Genomic DNA, 22,163 nt, shown 5'->3' with positions numbered 1-22,163 from the left:
GTGCCGAGAAGCAGTTCAGGAGAACTGACAGCGGCCGCGGCTGGACTCCGGCTGCAGCGGAAAGGTGAGCATACAATTTTTTTTTATTTTAACACATTTTAGGATGAATTGCAGGGAAGGGCTTATATATTTAAGCCCTTCCCGACAATTCACCCCGCGCACGCCGGCAGCCCATTGCTTTCAATTGAGCAGCTGTATTGCCGGCTCCATTGAATTCAATGGGCAAACATCGTTTTTGTCTGTCACAGCTGTTACAGCTGTGGCAGAGAAGAATGATTTGTCTTCTATATGTTCTCAATAGGGTCGGCGCTGCTGCCGCCGGCCCCATTGAGCGCATATAGAGAAGAGAACAGGAATCGCAGATCGCAGATAGGTGCGATCTGCGATTTCTGTTCTATAATTTATCGGACGAGCGCATAAAAAGCGCTCATGTGTCCGATACCATTGCAAAGCAATAGTTTTATAAAATCGCTGGACGCATGCGCATGCGCAAATCGCGGCTAAAAACGCCTGTCTGACTAAGGCCTTACTGAAATGGAACTAAGACTGTGCTCCCCCTATACTGCTGCTTCGGAATTGTTACTGGGGCCTGTCTTGACTGCTACTCTTACTGAAATGGAACTAAGACTGTGCTCCCCCTATACTGCTGCTAGTGATATGTTACTGGGGCCTTTCTAGACTGCTACTACTACTGAAATTGAACTAATACTGTGCTCCCCCTATACTGCTGCTTCGGAAATGTTACTGGGGCCTGTCTTGACTGCTACTACTACTGAAATGGAACTAATACTGTGCTCCCCCTATACTGCTGCTTCGGAATTGTTACTGGGGCCTGTCTTGACTGCTACTATTACTGAAATGGAACTAAGACTTTGCTCCCCCTATACTGCTGCTAGTGATATGTTACTGGGGCCTGTCTAGACTGCTACTATTACTGAAATGGAACTAATACTGTGCTCCCCCTATACTGCTACTAGTGATATGTTACTGGGGCCTGTCTAGACTGCTACTACTACTGAAATGGAACTAATACTGTGCTCCCCCTATACTGCTGCTAGTGATATGTTACTGGGGCCTGTCTATTCTGCTACTACTGAAATGACTAGGGCTTGCATTGTGGGCCGAAGACAACCTGCATTTCTTCTCGCATTCCATCAGCTCTAAGGGAGGCACTGCAATGGGATATATTTATGTACCGTCGGTGGGTTCCAGGGAGCCACCCATCCTTTTGGGTGCACGCAGACATACCATAGGGGAGTTCGTCCTATCTGTGACAAATCTTAATTACCCAGACTGACTGAGGCATGTAGTGTGGGCCGAAGCCAACCTGCATTTCTTCTTACGTGCCATCAGCTATGAGGCTATCAGCTGCAATGGGATTTATTTATGTACCGTCGGTGGCTTCCTGGGACCCACCCCTGCTGTGGGTGCACACAGACTTCCCATAGCGGAGTTCTACCTACCTTTGACTATGAAAATAACCCAGCCTGCATGACTAGGGCTTGCAGTGTGGCCCGAAGCCCACCTTCCTTTCTTCTCGCGTTACCTCAGCTTTAAGGGAGGCACTGCAATGGTATTTTTTTTGTTACCGTCAGTGGCTTCCTCGGAGCCACCCCTGCTGTGGGCGCACATTTAGTTCCCATCGCGGTGCTTTACCTGTCTGCCACTAAGACACTGAGTGACTTGGAAAGGGGGCATAGTGCAGATGGCTTTCCCCTTGTAGTGTCAATTGAGCCACCTGACACCTAGACAGAATGAACACTGTGTGGGCACATGGATTCCCCATCTCTACGTAACTCTTAGCGACATTTGCAGCTCCTGACGGAGGTGGCACAGGATTGGAATGAAGATCGAACGTCGATTTGTCAGTGATTCTCAACTGCATTGTGGGCTATCGCACCGCCCCTTTTAAAGAGGGTCGCTACCTGGCCCTGCCAACCCTCTGCAGTGTGTGCCTCCGGTTCCTCCTCATCACAGAGGCAATTATAAATTGACATGAGGGTGGTGTGGCTATGAAGTGAGCGTGCGGCATGGGGGCAGCTGAAGGGAGCGCAGTGACTCTTTTGTGTGTGCAGCAGACGCTGGGTCATGTGGGACGGTTGGGCAGCATGTTACCCAGGAGAAGTGGCAGCGGAGTGTCATGCAGGCAGTGATTGTGCTTTGTTGGAGGTAGTGTGGTGCTTAGCTAAGGTATGCCTTGCTAATGAGGGTTTTTCAGAAGTAAAAATTGTTGGGGGGGTCCACTATTGCCGCTATTGTGGCTTAATAGTGGAACCTGGGAACTTGAGATGCAGCCCAACATGTAGCCCCTCGCCTGCCCTATCTGTTTCTGTGTCGTTCCCATCACTTTCTTGAATTTCCCAGATTTTCACAAATGAAAACCTTAGCGGAGCATAGGTCCCATACAAAAATGATCGGGTCGCCCATTGACTTCAGTGGGGTTCGTTACTCGAAACGAACCCTCGAGCATCGCGGGAAGTTCGACTCGAGTAACGAGCACCCGAGCATTTTGGTGCTCGCTCATCTCTAATCGATATACATGTACAGAGGTATGTTACCAGCCTATCCATTTACTTCAAAGATACAGCTCTCCTACTTACTTTAATTAATCAAGTTACCATGTTTTTTGCTTTATTAGACGCACTAGGTTTTAGAGGAGGAAAATAGAGAAAAAAATATTTTGAACTCCCCCAGACCAGGTAGTAAAGGAGGTATTACAGGAGGAATAAAGAGCAGTAGTACCAACTTAGAAAGAAGTATATACCACTTGTCAACCTGCCATTCAGGATCCAGGAATGCCGAGGTTAAATGTAATGATGATTTTATTACTTATCACTAGAGATGAGCGAGCGTACTCGGATAAGCACTACTCGCTCGAGTAATTGGCTTTATCCGAGTATCGCTGTGCTCGGGGCTAAAGATTCGGGTGCCGGCACGGAGCGGGGAGCTGCAGGGGATCTTTCTCTCCTTCTCTCCCGCCCGCTCTCCCCTGCTCCCCGCTGCGACTCACCTGTCAGCCGCAGCGGCACCCGAATCTTTAGCCCCGAGCACAGCGATACTCGGATAAAGCCAATTACTCGAGCGAGTAGTGCTTATCCGAGTACGCTCGCTCATCTCTACTTATCACCCAGCTTTCCAGGAGCCCTGAATGCCATGTTTGACTAGTTATAGCAACGCATGTTGTATACATGCTTGCATAACTCTGTAGTTGGCATTCAGGATCCTGTGACAATGTATTCATGATTCCATTAGTTGTCGCTCAACTTTCCAGGATCCTGCATGGCATGCCTCATTATAGTTACGTATGGTGTATACATTTGTGCACAACTAGGCACAAATGTATACACCATACAAGCAGCTCTCTCCCCACTCTGCTATGTAGCCAGGAGATAAGTGTTGTCTATTTGCTCAGATCTAATGGTGTCCTATCTCCTTGGCTTCCTCTTGCTGTTTTACTTTCTCTCTCCTTCTTGTGATCAGGGCATGCTCTCCCATGAGATGCTGTGGAATGCGCAGGGTTCTTTAATCCATGTCATGCCCCAGGTGTCACTGTTTGCACCTGCTTAGCAAGTTTGGGAATGTCAAGTGTTCAGCAGTAATGACACCAGCTACAGGTTCTCTGATCTCTGCTTTATTTCCATCCCAACATCCCCAGAGAGCTCTGGAAAATACCAGCCTGAGGGGTACAACTATGGACCGAGATATCATCTTCTCTATAGACCCAGGCATGATCCCCCTACAGCCAAATGCACACGGTGGGATTTCCCACAGAGCTTCCACCCATGTCCACTGCAATAGGATTGCATTAGATAATGCAATCCTATGCAAACAGCCACAAATTGACAGAGCAAAAAGGCACGTGGTAAACAAATCGCGGCATGTCCTATTTCTGTGCAAGCCTCGAGAGGCCCGCACAGAAACATCATGGCTGACACGCCAGCTCCGCTCTGCACATGTGCCAGCTGGGCAGGTGAGCCGCTGTGGTCACTACAGGGGCACGGCTCGCATCCAGCGGGTTCTGACGTGACCATTTGCAGGAAGCCAACAACTGATTAATGAGGAGGAGCAGCAGTTCACTCTCATTAATCAGCTGTTTGTACTGCTATGGATTGGACCTGCGATGTTTATCAGACTGTCGGCTCCATAGCAGGAGCCGCCTGTAGAACAGCTCCGCCATCTTTTGGTGCATCTTGTTTCTACCGTGCGCAAACTGCAACAAAAATGACACAATAACGTTTTTCTATGGGTCAGTACAATTACTAAGATACCAAACTTGTATTTTTGTTTTTGCTCTACTACTTATATATTTTTAAAGATATTTAATTTTTTTAAATTATTTTCTGTCTCCATCTTCTGTGCACAATAACTTTATTTTTCCGTCGACACAGTTGTGCAAGGGCTCATTTTGTACATCCTGTAGTTTCAGTAGGTATGTTTGAATACATAGGACTTTTTGATCGCTTTTTATTTGATTTTTTTCTTGGCAACAGGTGTTCTTTATTTTTTTTTCATACAACTTTCACTGTGTGCAGTAAATAATGCATTACTGTGATAGAGCAGAAGGATGCAGTGATACCGAATATGTATTTTTGTTTTCTTATTTAGAGCTTTTTATTGTAAATATGGCAAAAGGTTTTTTTTGAATTTTATAACTTTTTTTTTTAATAATTAATACAAATTTACCATTTTTATTGTTACATTTTCTTTTAGTTCCCAAGGGGGACCACAACATCCGATGCTTTGATCGCTACTGCAGTATGACGTAATGCATTAGCATTACGTCATACTGCGATCTGACAGGCAGTCTATCAAGCCACCCTACGTCCTTTCAGAAGGACCCCGGCTGCCATGATACCCGCACGGCTCTCCCAATCTTATCACAAGGGGGCCGCACATGACCCCCGAACATCGTTCTGGGGATTAAAATGCCGCTGTCAGATTTGACGGCAGCATTTAAAGGGTTAACAGCCCCGATCGGCCGCGTGGATAGTTGGAGCTGTTGCCTGCGAGTGCCAGCTGTAAGAAACAGCTGATACCTGTGATGTATGGAGGGAGATAGCAGCGTGAGCGTCCTCCATATACATCCTGCAGAGGAAGGACGTAAAAACATGATAGGGTGGTCACTAAGGGGTTAATAATAAAGAATATCCAATGACACTTATAGAATCCTCATACATGAGTTATAAAAGACGACCACCGCACTAAGAAAAAAAATTTTAGTTTAAAAACTCTCTTTACCACTCGCTATAATTCGCAGCATGATTCTATAAAAAATATTCTAACAAATATTCTAACACTGGAGAATATTTAAAAGGGACCCCATTGTATGTAAACACATCCCAGAAAATCCTAGGGTTGTCTTTTGTAAAAAAAAAATAGGAGCTTAAAAAATATTCTGGCACCTTCATATTCCGTCATTATATCATCTATGAATAGTTCAAAAGAATAGTGCCCTTTCAAGGCCTCTTGATGGCTCTTTTAAATGTGACTAGAGATGAGTCCAGGGAGCTGCGGGGGAGAGCGGAGCGGAACGGATGGGAGATCTCTCTCTCCCCCCCAGCTCCCTCCTGCTGACAGCCGCTACTCACCGCTCCCCCGCGCCGGCACCCGAACCTTTCATCTCGAGCGGGCAGGTACTCAATAAAGGCAATGCTCACTCGAGCAATTGCCTTTACCGAGTATACTCGCTCATCTCTAAATGTGGCCTGAAAGGTGCAATAGTTGTCTTAAGAACAAGGCAGAACAAAGAGATTTTTATAAGTTCAGAACAAGACCCTATCAAGTTGCAGCAATTTTTAAATTGCGGAGTTGGATATGTGATCTATGAGTGCCCCTGTGGCCTCAAATATGCAGTAGGGAAAATAATGCTTTAAGAGTGAGAATCATCAAACATTGCTGTAATATTTCCTATGGGTACATAAATCCATGATTAAATGATGAGATGTGATTAAAATTTTAGTCACCCCAAAACATTCTTATTCTCCAATGGCATAATTCAGAGCTGCGGGGGACAACTTTGGACTCAAATACATTACTGGATGTTCCTCACCAGTTATCATTTGGGACAATACTGTGCCTAGACTTCTGTGCGAAGCATCTGTTTGCACAACAAACTCTGGTAAAATCATTGGTGACAAACACTGGAATGCTGACATAAAGCAGACTTCAGGCTTTAAAAAGCCTTTTCTGCCTTGGAAATTTGCTTCTTGGTTAAAAGTCTAGGCAAACTCTGTATAGCTCTCCTGCCCCTGAGCCAATCAGAGGCAGCCCTCACTCACCCATTCATGAATTCATGAATGGGTGTGAGTGAGGGCTGGCCTCTGATTGGTCAGGCTGTGACCAATCAGAGGCATCTTATTCAGCAGGCGGGGATTTTAAATCCCCGGCTGCTGAATACTACTCACAGCTGTTCAGAGCAGTTCAGGAGAACTGCAGCCTGCCGCGCTGAACTCCGTCTGCCTGCACCAGGTGAGCATATATATATTTTTTATTTTTACACATTTCTGGATGAATTGCAGGGAAGGGCTTATATATTTAACCCTTTCCCGACAATTCATCCCGCGATCGCCGGCAGCCCATTGCTTTCAATGGAGTCGGCTGTATTGACGGCTCCATTGAATTCAATGGGCTAACATCGCTCTGCCGGGACCAGGTAAGTATATATATATATTTTTTATTTTTACACATTTCTGGATGAATTGCAGGGAAGGGCTTATATATTTAACCCCTTTCCGACAATTCATCCCGCGATCGCCGGCAGCCCATTGCTTTCAATGGAGTCGGCTGTATTGACGGCTCCATTGAATTCAATGGGCTAACATCGTTCTTCTCTGCCACAGCTGTTACAGCTGTGGCAGAGGAGAACGATCGTTATGCTGACAGTGCGGGGGGGGGGGGGGTCTCACTCTTGCCGCTATTGTGGCTTAATAGTGGGACCTGGGAACTTGAGATACAGCCCAAAATGTAGCTCCTCGCCTGCCCTATTCGTTTCTGTGTCGTTTCCATCACTTTCTTGTGTTTTGCAGATTTTCACAAATGAAAACCTTAGCGAGCATCGGCGATATACAAAAATGCTCCAGTCACCCATTGACTTCAATGGGGTTCGTTACTCGAAACGAACTCTCGAGCATCACTGAAAGTTCGACTCGAGTAACGAGCACCCGAGCATTTTGCTGCTCGCTCATCTCTAATTGGGACCAAAAATATTAAGAATGAGCCACCGGTTAATCCTAATAAAGTGCCAGGTGGATTGTGACTATAGGTGATGGTTGCTTGTCCGGTAGACTTGCAGAGTCTCAGAGATTTGGGTACCAGTCACTCAACAATCTAGGCCTTCTCTTCGCCTGTACGTGACAAATATTTTACCGACCTCTGAAAGATGGAAGGATGAGCCAACCTTGAGCCATTGAACTCACAACCTGCTCCCACCACTCCATATAAAATTGGGATTGATGAACGTTTGTTAATGTTTTGAATAAAGTTGAAGCTGGTATATTTTGACAGGCCCTCAAATCAGTAATCTAATCAAAGACAGAATTTGTGAACACCTTGAAAAGCATAGAAGGGGATGGTTGGTCTGCTTTTTCTGACATCATGACAAACTTTCTCAAACTTTCTTGGCAATATCAATGTACTCCTAATTCAAACCTTGATGACTTCCTTTAATAAATGTGGAGCAAACATGAGTGTTAAGATTCATTTCCTGCACAGTCATCTAAACTACTCCCCCTTCCCCTCAAATCTTCGAGCTTTGAATGAAGAGCCAGGAGAACGCTTCCACCAGGTCATTAAGGCAACAGAACACCGATATCTAGGCATGTGGAACAGAAGCAAAAAGGCAGAGTACTGGGCTTTGCTGACAGCTCTGGACCAGAGGCATCCCATCCAGCATCCCACCTGTCACCCTGATCCTCCTGTATTAGCCAGTATCCTTCAAGCTCCCCTGCATACCTCTCCGCAGTGAGCGCTGCTCCTTCTCTCCAGCGCTGAGGGGACAGAGATTTCCCCACAGCTCCTGAAGATCCCGCTGTATCGGGGCTCCCACCCGCGGCTCCGCTGACAGCTCCAGAGCGCCGGGGACCAGAGGCATCCTACCCTGCATCCCACCTGTAGAACTGGTCCTCCTATAATAGCCAGCATCCCTCAAGCTCCCCCGCACATCTCTCCACTCCGAGCGCTGCTTCTACTCTCCAGCGCTGAGTAACAGAGCCTTCTTCATAGCACCTGAAGATCCTGCTGTGTTGGGGCTCCCGCCCGCGGCACCGCTGACAGCTGACACTATAGAGAGGACTCCTCTGCACTAAGAACCACATCTGGAGGCAACTTCAGGAACACCGAGGTCTGCAGTGAGTATTACTCTGCTTCCCCCACTCACTAAAGATCATTTCAGCTGCTTAGGACACTATATAGTACGGGGTGAGCGGGCTCCTTGAGCATGAGGCACCCGCCATCTTAAAGCAGGACATTATCCAGCGGGATCCCCCCCCCCCCACACAGTCTCTCAAAATACAGAAGAGTATAAGTAAAGAATACAACAAACAAAAAAAAAGAAGCTAGGGCTGATAGCATCAATATCAAGATTTATTATAGCCCTTCTCTCTTCTCCAAACATAGAGAACTTTATAACTTCCATCAGGAATTGAAAATCCCAGGACCACCATTTTAGGATTTCCATCAGGGAGCCGTATCCCACGAACTATTACTTAATTCCCTGAATCCTCACCTCGCTGCTGCCACCTGGTGGCTAAACGCTATTCTACCACATCTGTTCTAATATATTCCAATATTACCTCAACTGCTGCAATCCACATCTGCAGACTCCATCCAGCTGGTTCTAGCAATTAAATTAATACTTTGCCTCCAGTGAAATACGTTCATAAACAACCAACCAATTTATTTCTGGATCGTCTAAACCCAAACCAGCAACATATTTCAGCCACCTCAGTCCAAAAACCTCTAAAACTACTTCAGACGACATTTGGCCGCTAGGGTGACCATATGGCCCAAATGTAGCCCGTTTCTCTCCCCTCCTCCTTTTCATCAATCTACGGATATACTCAATAATCCACTAAAACCATGCGCCCCCTACAGACAAAACAAGGGAAGGGCGAACAACCCCAGATAACGTCCAAGTGATCATCAAGATTAACAACGCCATCGGCTGCTTCTGACGAGTCCTCCCATTCATCAATAGAGAGCACTCCAGTCGCCCAGATCACAACACCTATGGGCCCAACTAAATCAGAAGCGATCACAGCCTCAATTTCCGATACTCTTTTACCTCAAATACAACTTATGCTAAAGAGAACCTCTGATGACATCACGTCTAAACTCACTAAAGAGATCAGAGATCTCGGATACCATACAGCAGTATTAGAGGACCGGATGGATAATGCAACGATGGTCCTTGAGTCCCACAAAAAAGAGGTGGAGCAGCTTCATGAGGAAATACTAACTCTTCACGACAAACTAGAAGATGTCGAAAACAGAGCCCGTAAAGATAATTTGCGGATCCAGGGTCTCCCAGAATCCATCCAAGACCTCCAATCTACCACAACGGCTCTCTTTCAAGAACTGTGCCCTAACATACCTATAGAGAGACTAGAAATAGACCGGGTCCATAGGGCATTACGAGCCCGCAAACCAGGAGGTCCCCCAAGAGATATAGTTCTAAAAATGCATTACCACGGTACAAAAGAACAAATTCTCAGAGCAGCCCGATCGGCACAAAAACTAAACTTCCAGGGTCATGACTACCAAATTTTCCCAGACCTGGCTCCCTCGATACTGGCAAAAAGAAGAGCCCTCAAACCCTACTTGGAGATTCTTCAACAGAGAAGAATTCAATATAGGTTGGGGTTCCCATTTCGCTTAACTTTCACTTTTCAAGATAGATCCCACACTGTCTTATCCACAGAAGGAGCGAGACGCGGCTTCGAAGACTTGCAATTCCAACAACCAGTCCAAGACTCTCCAAATAACTCGCAACCCACTAGATCACCCAGGAGATCCGACGAGAACGATAAAGAGCCATGATCCGTAACACAGACCTGCCTATGAGCAGGAAGCACTACTTTTAGCCCCAAAAATTTCTTCTTGAAACATCTACCCTTAAAACGTTTGACGTCTTTTTGGACCCTCTGATAAACTGTTATGCGGCCGGCGAAAGGAAGAGAGAAAGAGGACAGGCCTAACCTTTTCATTGCAACAAGACCTACCGGCAGGACCAGGACATCATCCACAGACGGGGGGTTTTCCGATATCCCCACTTGTTGCTATATTGGGCCTGAGAGATACTTTTTCTCCTTCAACTAAAACCAGACATTAATACTTGGGACAAGTAGAAAGCCCGCATAGTCCAAACCACAACCCCACGAGACTTAACATTACTTTTACAGCCGCCCCTCATGTTTTCCAAACTATATTGAAGGACTTATGCCCTCCAGAGTTGACAGCAGATCCACTACCTGAGGGTCGAGATTTTGACGTCAGTCTCCTTTGGACCGCACATTCAACACGTAAAGAAATGTAGTAGTTAACTTGAACCTTCATAACCCCCCTCCTTTTTTTTTTTTTATCCTTCCTCTCTTTTCTTCTTCCACCTTATTTCTCTTACCCCTTTTCTCTCCTCCCCCCCCCCTTGTCGGCCCTTTACCAAAGTCTCCTTCCCCCTCCTTCCTATACCCTTCCCCCCCACAGGAAGTCTCCTTCCCATAATTCTCTTAATTGTATTGTTATGTACAGTTCCTCTCTGGCACCTACAAGGTGTGCCGATTCTGACAGTAGTTGCTGCTAAGTTCAAAAAAGCAGCTTTTCGCAGACAAGTTCATTGTCAAATGTACAATGTTATTTCACAATGTTGGCCTCTTTTCCCTTCCCCCATTGCCCTCCACCTCCCACTTCCCCCGCCCCTTCTCATTCTCTCGGGATATAGACATCAGAATACTCTCCAATTACAATAGCCCCACAAATACCCTCCCATGGATTTAAAAATAATCTCGCACAATGTGCAGGGATTCAACTCCCCCAGCAAACGGTCCAAAGCTTTCCGCTATTATAAAAGCATTCATGCTGATATAGTGTGCCTACAAGAGACCCACTTCTCGGACCACTTCTCCCTGCAGTATCTTTCTCCTCATTACCCTATCTTCTTTTCGTCTACTGAACCATCTAAAACAAAAGGAGTGACAATCTGTTTTGGTTGCTCTGTCTCTTTCACTCACACCTCCACTATATCGGACCCTGAAGGCTGACGGGAGTTATCCAAGATGTCCCAATCACCATAGTAGCATACTATGCCCCAAACTCCCGTCAGGTCAACTTTTTAACAAAACTACTGGAAACAGTAGAAGCCAACAAAATTGGTACAGTAGTTTTTGTGCGGAGATTCCAATTGTATATTAGATCCGAACCTGGACAGAAACGCGGTAACTCTCCTGACATCCCATATAAACCCACAACACTCCATTTCTTACAACTTCAAAAAGCTTCTTTAACAATACCACCTTGTGGATTTCTGGCGGGAAGTTAATCCCACTGTTAAAGATTTCACACATTACTCTGCCCCACACTCTTTATACAGAAGAATTGATCATATACTAGTACCGGCTTCATTTTTACCACAAATATCGCACTCCAAGATTCTTTTGGTTCCCTGGTCAGACCATAGCCCAGTATCCATTACCTGTGATTCCTTAATGTCGAAGCCCACTAACACCTCTTGGACTATTAACAACTCATTACTAGGATGTCCTGACATAGTGACCTCAATAACGACCACAAAAACTTGAGGAGTACTTTAGCCTTAACAGCCCTTCCGTTACATCCTCTATCTCCCTATGGGAAGCCCACAAGGTTGTACTTCGGGGCATATTGATCCAAATATCATCACGAGTAAAGCGAGAATATTTACAAAGACAATCGGATCTAGAGAAAAAAGTACTACAATTAGAAGAAGTCGCTAAAAAACGCCCATCACAAGATAATATTAGAGAGCTCATGCAAGCTAGGACAGAACTAGATCTATGTATCACAGACATAGTTGAACGAAAAATACGCTGGTCCCGACAACGATACTATATTTTAAACAACAAACCATCAACTCCACTAGCTCGAAGACTACGCGCAAACCCTATAATTAGCCCTTTTGTACGACTTCGCACGAAGCATGGTGCAATTACGGCAAATCCATTGACCATAATAACTGAATTTAAACAATTCTTATCTAAGTTATACTCCCAACCACAAAACACACCAACAGAACAAGTACATACATATCTAAGAGAAACTACATTCCCCACTCTCCCAGAGATATTCTTAGAACATTTAGCTGCAAAAATCACCCCAGAAGAGGTAAAAGATGCGATAAAAACATTAAAAGTAAACAAACGCCTGGGACCAGACGGCTTCACAGCCACATACTACAAAAAATTCTCTCCGTTTCTTCACACCCACTTAGCAAATTATTTTAACGCAATGCGAGAAGGCCAACAAGTAGGACAAACCTCACTATGGGAAGCTATATCCATGATCCCCAAACCCGATAGAGACCCATTAGACAAACAAAATTACCGGCCTATATCCTTAATTAATATCGACATAAAACTCCTCACAAAGATCCTAGCCACAAGACTGAATACAATACTACCATCCATTATAGGAAAAGACCAGGTAGGCTTTGTCCCTGGCCGCCAGGCCGCAGATAGTATCCGTAGAATAACGCATTTGACACATATCTAGGGACATCCCGGCAATGTTACTTTCCCTGGATGTCTACAAAGCTTTCGATACCCTGAGCTGGTCATACCTGTTCTCAGTCTTAGAACACTGGAAGTTCCCTACAGAATTCTTATCTTGGCTACGAATTCTTTATAATTATCATAAAGCCTTTGTCCGCTATAAAGGCTTTTGCTCTGCTAATTTCACTATCCAGCGGGGTACGAGGCAGGGCTGTCCACTTTCCCCACTCCTTTTCATTTTAGCTTTAGAGCCACTAGCCATAAAAATCCGCAACAACCCCGACATAAGAGGAATTGAACTGGCCGGAGTACACCATAAAATTAGTATGTTTGCAGACGACATCCTAGCCATAATATCATCCCCTCACATTACAATTCCTAATCTTTTGGCAGAACTGTCCAGGTTCGGGTCGATCTCCGGCTTAAAAATCAATGAAGCAAAATCAAAGGCCTTTAACCTCACCATGCCCTCAAGCACACTCTCTCAACTGAAATCTAACTTTTCATTCCGGTGGATGGGGGGGTCGCTGGACTACCTGGGAGTGCACCTGACTAACTCCTACGACCTACTGTACACACAAAACTATATACCACTCCTCCGCAATTACTGGAAAGTTGGAACCAATACCACATATCATGGATAGGAAGGGTGAACTCCCTGAAGATGTTGTTCCTTCCAAAACTCCTTTATTTTTTTCGAGCTCTTCCAGTACATGTTCCGGGGCACCTTTTAAAAACATTTCAACAGATGTCCCTACGCTTTATCTGGAATAACTCAATCCCCAGGGTATCACGTTCTACTCAATATGGGCATAGAAAGCAAGGAGGTCTGGGAACTCCACATATAACAAAATATTACCAGGCAGCCCAGGTGGCCCAGTTAGCCTCCCTACATTCCACTAGAAATGCCCCCCTTTGGCTCTCCATAGAGGCCATGGAAATTCATCCCCTCACATTAGATTCTTTACTATGGATCCCCCCAACTTATAGAACCAGCATATCTAACCCCATCATAAAACATTTCCTTAAAGTTTGGGACTCCATTAAAAATTCAGGAAACCTGATTTCTCCTCATTTACCGCTCCTACCAATCCTACGTAATCCTCTATTTCCACCGGGCCAAGATTCCCCCCTAGCTTTCCAAAACTGGACAAAGAGAGGTATCACCAAACTACACCATTTACTTTCAAAAGAGGGTGTGGCAACGTTTCCTACTCTACAAAAAAATAAGGACTTACCATCCACAGAAATATTCCGCTACCTACAATTAAAAAATTGGTCAACTTCCCGACTGAAGAACACAAAACCTCCGTACTCCCTCACCCCCTTTGAAACATACTGCCTAAAATACCCACAAGCAAAAGGCCTAATTTCCCAAATTTACTTGAACCTTGTTCACACCAAATTCCGCATACAATTACCTTATGTAAATAAATGGGAGCAGGACCTGGGGGAGGTCCTGAGCGAGGAGGAGTGGTCTCAGATATGGAGTTCTACCAACAGTGGGACCCGCAATATACTAATGCTGGAAACCTCATACAAAGTCCTTCTACGATGGTATCTAGTCCCCACCCGAATTGCGCATGCGGTCCCCGGCTATTCAAAGAACTGCTTCCGGGGTTACTCGTCCCCTGGTGATATGCTCCATACATGGTGGTCCTGCCCAAGGGTCAAGCGACTATGGATTAGGACATATTCTTTAATCTACTCAGTAACGTTCCACAACTTACGCAAAAATCCATGGGAGACTCTACTGAATAAAAAAATGAAGAATATTTCCCCAAATTCCAGAAAATTAATTTCATTTATTTTCCTAGCTACAAAACAAACTATCGCTCACTCCTGGCGTAAAGCTACTCTGAATTTTTCCGAAGTTAAACTGGTATCTCATAAATGAAAAACTTACTTTGATAATAGAGGATAAAAGGGATAAATTCATTAGCATCTGGACTCCCAGGATAAACTACACCTTTCCCACAGCGGGGTCGAATCTCTTAATCTAAAGCCAGCATACTAAGGTCTCCGCCCCTTGAGATGTGGGCCCTGAGAGAGAGAGAACCCCCCCCCCCTACACCAATTCTTTCCTACCTACATGATGAATTGGCCCTGGCCAGGCCATTGTTTACTCTTGAGGAATCCCTTTCTCGACAACAACAATGAAAATGCAACGCATGTTAACATCTGATTGTCATTTTTATTTTTTGTTGAAAAATCTCATTGATAAAAGGCTGGTAGCCAACATATTGTAACATGATGAACAATCAACTGATAATACTGTTGTCTTTAAATGTAATACTGAAAATTCAATAAAAACTATTGTTGAAAAAAGGCAGAGTACTGCCGCTGTTTGCAGCGTGACATTCCTGATCATATATATTCAAAAAAGGAAAGAACATTTGTGTCAAACAATTACCATACATACTCAAGTATAAGCCTAGTTTTTCAGCTGATTTTTTTATGCTGAAAAAGCCCCCCTTGGCTTATACTCGAGTGAGGTAAAAAAAAAAAAACGACAAAAAACAGCAATATTCACCTCCCAGCCAGCGTCTTTGTCCCCAACGTGATGGTGTTCCTGGAGGTGCAGTAAGCTACTTAAGAATTGTCCCTGCTGTCACCTTTCTGCTCAGCTTTGAATTCCCCCGCCGTCAGCGCTGTGTAGTTAAGCCAATCACAGCCAGCGCTCAACCATACACAGCCATTCAATGGATGACATCACTGAATGGCTGTGATTGGTTTATCGAGCGCCGGCTGTGATTGGCTCGCGCTTGATCCAATCACAGCTCTTACTTACACAGCGCTGATGGGGAATTCAAAGCTGAGCAGGGAGATGACAGCAGGGAGAATTCTCAAGCAGCTTGCTGCACCGCCGGGGAGAGCATCGCGCCGGGGACACAGACGCCGGTTGGGAGTTGAGTATTGCGTTTTTTCTTTACCTAGTATATCCTCAAGTACAGCTAGGCTTATACTCGAGTCAATAGGTTTTACCAGTTTTTTGTTATACTCGGGTCGGCTAATACTCAAGTAGTCATTTACAGAATTAAAATCTCTTTTTTTTATTTACAATCTTTTTGTATGAGGCCAATATTATGTGTTAAGTTCTTCACAAGTTTGGTAATTGCTCAACTTGACCTGAAAAATGTGTAAACAAATAATTTTAATTTGTAAAAAATTGCACAAAAATATTTCTTATGTAGACCAGTGTTATCTGTATAAATTCATTTCTTCCCTACAAAAAAAACTGATATACAGTCGCTGTGCTCCCGGTAAATTCTATTTGAATTGGACCCCACGGTATTGGGCTCCCTATATATTCTCTGAGTTGATAGCTCCCAGTCCTCTTCTTGGATCATATACCCTTGTCATTGTCTCTATCACTCTCCATTGTTACACTGTTTTATTGTCTAGTGCAGGGGTCCCCAATTCAAGTCCTCAGGGACCACTAACAGGTCATGTTTTCAGGATATCCTATGGTAAAAACACCTGTGGCAATGTCTGAGGCACTGACAATAATTACATCACCTGTGCAAGACTGAGGAAATCCTAAAAACATGACCTGTTGGCGGTCCCTGAGGACTGGAGTTGGGGAACACTGGTCTAGTGCCTCTGTCCTTGGTACTTGCCTGAAGTGCTGCTTTATGTCTTTGTGACACTACTATATGAACTATGCTGTTTTTGTCATGTACTGATGCTGTTATAACCAATGTGCAATATTTAATATTTCCAACTCATATAGTACTCAGATTTTACTGAGAAACAAATAGGAACTTATCCCTGCAATGTAAGGAGCTGCAAAACCTGCTCATATAATCTGAGGATAGGATACAAATCTCCAACACACAACAGGGCTATAATGCTGCTTTCACACACAATGTAAAATTATACTGTGAAACTGCACTAAATTTCCACACCAAAATCTGCAATGAAATACACACACGCTTTTTGATGTAGATTTTTAGGCAAGAATAATTGTGAATTTCACTGATTGTGTTGAAATGAATGAAATCTACAGTCAAGGTTTTTCGCATATCTCGTAACAGGGCATGCTGCACCATGGAAAGTTCGCAGCACGCCAAGAATCTGCTGCAGATTTTTTACAATGCAAGTGACAGCCGTTTCTTAAAACCCTATTCAATAACATTGTATTGTGCTTGGTTACATAATCTCAATCTGACATTTTGCAACTTGTACATATCTAAAAGAAGCAGGTAGAGATGAACGAGCACTAAAATGCTCTGGTGCTCGTTATTCGAGTCAAGCTTTTCATAATATTCGAGAGCTCTATTCGAGTAACGAACCCCATTGAAGTCAATGGGAGACTCCAGCATTTTTGCAATGGTTCCTCCGGTTGCCGAGCTTTTTTTTTTTTTCTTCTCTCTATCTTGCTCCCCCCTCTACCCCGGCCGCATATTACCAAAGGAGGCCAGAGTTCTCCTGTGCGGCCGATTCAGCCAATCAGCTGGCTGGAATCGGCACCACGTGACACAGCGGCGTGCCCGCGCATTGCCGTGCACAGGATTGTGCGGCCTGAGTTCTCCTGTGCGGCCGATTCAGCCAACAGCGGCGTGCCCGCGCATTGCCGTGCACAGGATTGTGCTTTGCCCGCGCTTTCACGTGCTCAGTGCCTTGCCATGCACTCGTGTGCACACAGGATTGTGCCTTGCCCGCGGTTTACATGCCACTCGTGTGTGTGCACAGACAGTTAATGATTTGGCAGGTATTTTTTGTGCTTTTGCCAAAGGTGATTATTTCTTTTGCGCAAGTGGATTTGCCAGCGGAAGTTTTACACAGGAAAGTGGATTTGCCAGCGGAAGTTTTACGCAGGACTACTAAAAGCCAAGGTAAGCTGCTGCATCTGCTCATTTAATTGCGCTCTTACTTCCCCTGCGCGCATTGGCGGAGAGGCGGCCAATTCTGCATGCCGCTGCATTGTCCACGAGCGCGATCCCCAGCATGCCGCTGCATTGTCTCCGCGATCCCCAGCATGCCGCTGCATGCATTGTCGCCGCTGCATTGTCCACGAGCGCGATCCCCAGCATGCCGCTGCAGTGTCGCCGCGATCCCCAGCATGCCGCTGCATGCATTGTCGCCGCTGCATTGTCCACGAGCGCGATCCCCAGCATGCCGCTGCATGCATTGTCGCCGCTGCATTGTCCACGAGCGCGATCCCCAGCATGCCGCTGCAGTGTCGCCGCGATCCCCAGCATGCCGCTGCATGCATTGTCGCCGCTGCATTGTCCACGAGCGCGATCCCCAGCATGCCGCTGCATTGTCGCCGCGATCCCCATATGCACGACGTGCGGCCTGCATATTACCAAAGGAGGCCGCAGTTCTCCGGCGCGGCCGATTCAGCCAATCAGCTGGCTGGAATCGGCACCACGTGACACAGCGGCGTGCCCGCGCATTGCCGTGCACGATGAGCTGTGCCCGCGCGTCACGTGGGCTGTGACGTCACCGAGCCTTGCATTTGCCCGCGGATTTTGAACAGTATTGATCTACGGAGGAAGCAAGCTGATGGTTGGAGCCTTTTCCCCAATTTACAAGATGGGAGAGTAAGATTTGTGCTCTACGTGTGGTGAGTACCCACCTGAGATTTGTGCGCTGTGCGCTACGCTGTGCGCTACGTGTGGAGACGCGATCACCTGAGATTAATGCGCCGTGCGCTATGTGTGGAGACGGTGTCACCTGAGATTTGTGCGTTGTGCGCTACGTGTGGAGACGCTGTTACCTGAGATTTGTGCGCTGTGCGCTACGTGTGGAGACAACACCCAAGATTTGTGCGCTACGTGTGGTGAGTACGTCACCTGAGATTTGCGTGACGCCACCTGAAGCAACCTGTCTTTTTTTGCAGATTTGTGCGCCTTACTGCAAAATTACGTGTGGAGAGGATCCTGACGTTTGGACGCGTTTCGAGAAGAATTTCGCTTCGCTCGGACACCATCTGACATCACTCGGCGAGGTAAGCTGCTGCATCTGCCCAAATGTTCATCGCGTGCATCTGCTCATATGCGCATATTTGCAGGTGTTCGCTTGCATCTGCTGACATGCGCATATTTGGCGCATATTTGCAGGTTTTCGCTTGCATCTGCTGATATGCGCATATTTGGCGCATATTTGCCGGTTTTCTCCTGCATCACCTGATATGTGCATATTTGCTGGTTTTTGCTTGCATGTGGTGGAGGAATTTCGCTTCGCTAGGACACCACCTGACGTCACTCGGCGAGGTAAGCTGCTGCATCTGCCAAATTTTTCATTGCTTGCATCTGCTCATATGTACACGCCTGCCTGTATGCGTACATGCACGCCTGCCTGTATGCGTACATGCACGCCTGCCTGTACGCGTACATGCGTGCCTGCATGCGTACATGCATGCGTGTCTGCATGCGTACGTACATGCGTGCATGCCTGTATGCGTACGTGCGTGCATGCCTTATCCTTGCATGCCTTATGCGTACATGCATGTATGTATGTATACATGCATGTATGCTCACCCACTTACTCAGCCACCCCCTCTCTCTCACACACACAACCACTTGCTGTGTTAAATTCGTCTTATTGGCCGAAAAAGACATTACATTAGATTTGAGCATTTAATTCCTTTTTTTAGCAAACGTACAGGTTCCATCCCAATACTGCACCTAATCTGCACTAACTGAACAAACCTTCGGAGAAACATACCAATTGTCCAAATACGATGTCTTTATCTTTTAAAGTAGGAGTGAAGAAAAGCAGGGACAGTGCAATAACTATGAAAACCCACGGAATTAAGCCAATTGCAGGCAGGGTTAATTTTTTTTTTTCTTCCTCGTTATAGGTCAGCTGATACGTTTTGGTCAGAATACTGCACTGTGGTAACCGTTTCCGGTGCTCGCAACCACAGAGTTGAATCACCAGAGAGCCAGAAGTTCCCAGATGTTGGCTCAGGAGGACGCTTAAAAGCTGGAAATGGCCCATCACCTGCTATGGAAATACATCATCAGGATCTGAGGGAGCAGTACGATGAAGATGGTCAGGTTGCATGTGATGCTGCTCACTGTCCCTCGTTAGTCGGTTCAAAGTTTATACACTAAGCTATTTATCCCCTTAGGCCTCATGTCCACGGGGAAAATCAGATCCGCTACGGATTCTCCATGTAGAATCCGTAGCGGGTCCCTCCTGCCCCGCGGACATGGGGGCTGAAAATACGAATAAATGAGAATAAACTTACCTCCGATCCGCTCCGTTTCTTCTCTTCGCTGCGGCGTGATCTTCTCTCGTCGCGGCCGGATCTTCATTCTTCGGCTCGGCGGACGTGCATGATGACGTCGGTGACGTGCCCCGCGCATGCGCCGGGCCGAAGCAAAATGATCCGGCCGCGACTGAGAGAAGATGGCGCGGCGCCGAAGAGAAGAACCGGAGCGTGTGAGTTAAATCAGATTTTTGTCTCCCGCGGATCCGGACGGCTTCCATAGGCTTCAATAGAAGCCCGCGGGAGCCGTCCCCGCGGGAGACCCGCATGAAAATGGAGCATGGTCCAGATTTTTTCATGCTCCATTTTTTTTAAAATCACTTTTATTGACGATCCGCGGGTATTTATCTACCCGCGGGTGGTCAATGCATCCCTATGGGATGCGGATCCGCGCGCGGGAGAAGAGTTAAAATCCGCTGCGGATTTTAATTCTTATTTTCCCCGTGGACATGAGGCCTTAGAGAGCAAGCCTGTTTGCGCCTTAGTGACAGACCGAAAATTTGGAACTTTACATGTGTCACTTGACATATCATAAGTCCGTAAAGGTTTTGCATATCCAAGTGACTGTGACATTTTTTTCTTCCCCTTGTTGTACTTCTGTTAGGTAGTAAAAAGGACTGTTAAAAGTTGTGTATATTTATTAAAATTGCTACTTTGCACAATTTTGAATTTTCATTTTTTCACATTGTCAAATCTATATATATAAAAATGAATGTATGTCTGTGTGCGTGTGTGCGTGTCTGTTTGTCCTTTATGCGCTACTACACCATTCATCAGATCGCCATGAAACTTTGGGAAGTTGTTGAGTACACTCCTGGGAAGATTATAGGCATAGTACAACTATCCTACGATAAATGGCGCGCGCGCGAGCGCCGTCGAAAGTTACCACCCCCCCACGTAGATCGAATAAGTAAGCCACCTGCTATTGTGATGTCATCACTGATGTCATCAACATCGGACGCCCTTGAACATGCCCCAACATGTTCTATAAAGCTGCATTGTGATGTCATTAAGGCTCTATTATGACACGTACAGCTTGGAACCACTAGAGCACGCCAGCCAATTACCATTGGAGTTGGAAGTGGGTAAACAAGTACTAGGATATCTTCCTAAGAAGCCACAGCAGCCGGATAAATTGTATGTTCCACCCAACGGCTATTTTATTCAGCCCGCAAGGGGGAAGCAGCGGCCTACAAAATCTCATTCAGGTAGGTAGGTTCAGTTCTTGGAGGTTGGGGAATGCTTATGGGCAAGGCCTTATGTCTCATCCCAACTCGATTATTCAATTCTAAGCGCAAAAGAATTAGCGTCCAAATTTTATGTACGGAATTTAATTCTCTCACTTCCCAATGTCATAGAAACTTGAAATTTGGCACGAGCATTGATTATGTCATAAATAGGAAAAGTTAATGGGTCCAACTCGACTATTCAATTCAAAGCGCCAAAGAATTAGCGTTCAAATTTTACGTACGGAATCTAATTCTCTCATTTCCTGATGTCATAGATAGATAGATAGACTGTATGCAATAACCCAGATAGATAGATAGATAGATAGACTGTATGCAATGACACGTACAGCTTGAAACCATAAGTACTAGAGCACGCCAGCCATTTACAGTCAGTCTCCATTGGAGTTGGAAGTGGGCAAACATGTACTAGGCTATCTTCCCAAGAAGCCACAGCAGTCGGATAAATTGGATGTTCCACACAACGGCTATTTTATTCAGCCTGCAAGGGGGAAGCAGCGGCCTACAAAACCTCAGTGGTCGCTGCTGCCGTCATCTAGATATATAAAAACGAATGTATGTATGTATGTCTGTCTTCGCAGCAACGCGCGACGGGTACGCTAGTGTCATATATAAAATAAGTGCAAACATACTGTACAAATCTTTGCTAACATATAGATTTCCATCTGTTCACTTTATTCTGGATGCACGGTTTAAAACCTTTGTAAATTTATTTTTTCCATTTAGGAGACGTACAAATTTAACATTACTTTTCAGAATTTTGAGGAACACTTAGTTTTCCTACACCAATCCAAGTTTGCAAAGGCTGCTAGGTGTCATAATTAAGGATGAGCGAGTATACTCGCTAAGGCACTACTCGTTCAAGTAATGTGCCTTAAACGAGTATCTCCCTGCTCGTCCATAAAGATTCGGGGACCGCTGCTGCTGACAGGTGAGTCGCAGGGGAGATAGAGA

The sequence above is a fragment of the Eleutherodactylus coqui genome, chromosome 4, assembly GCF_035609145.1.
Source record: "Eleutherodactylus coqui strain aEleCoq1 chromosome 4, aEleCoq1.hap1, whole genome shotgun sequence".
Lineage (NCBI taxonomy): Eukaryota > Metazoa > Chordata > Amphibia > Anura > Eleutherodactylidae > Eleutherodactylus > Eleutherodactylus coqui.
This window is presented reverse-complemented; position numbering follows the sequence as displayed.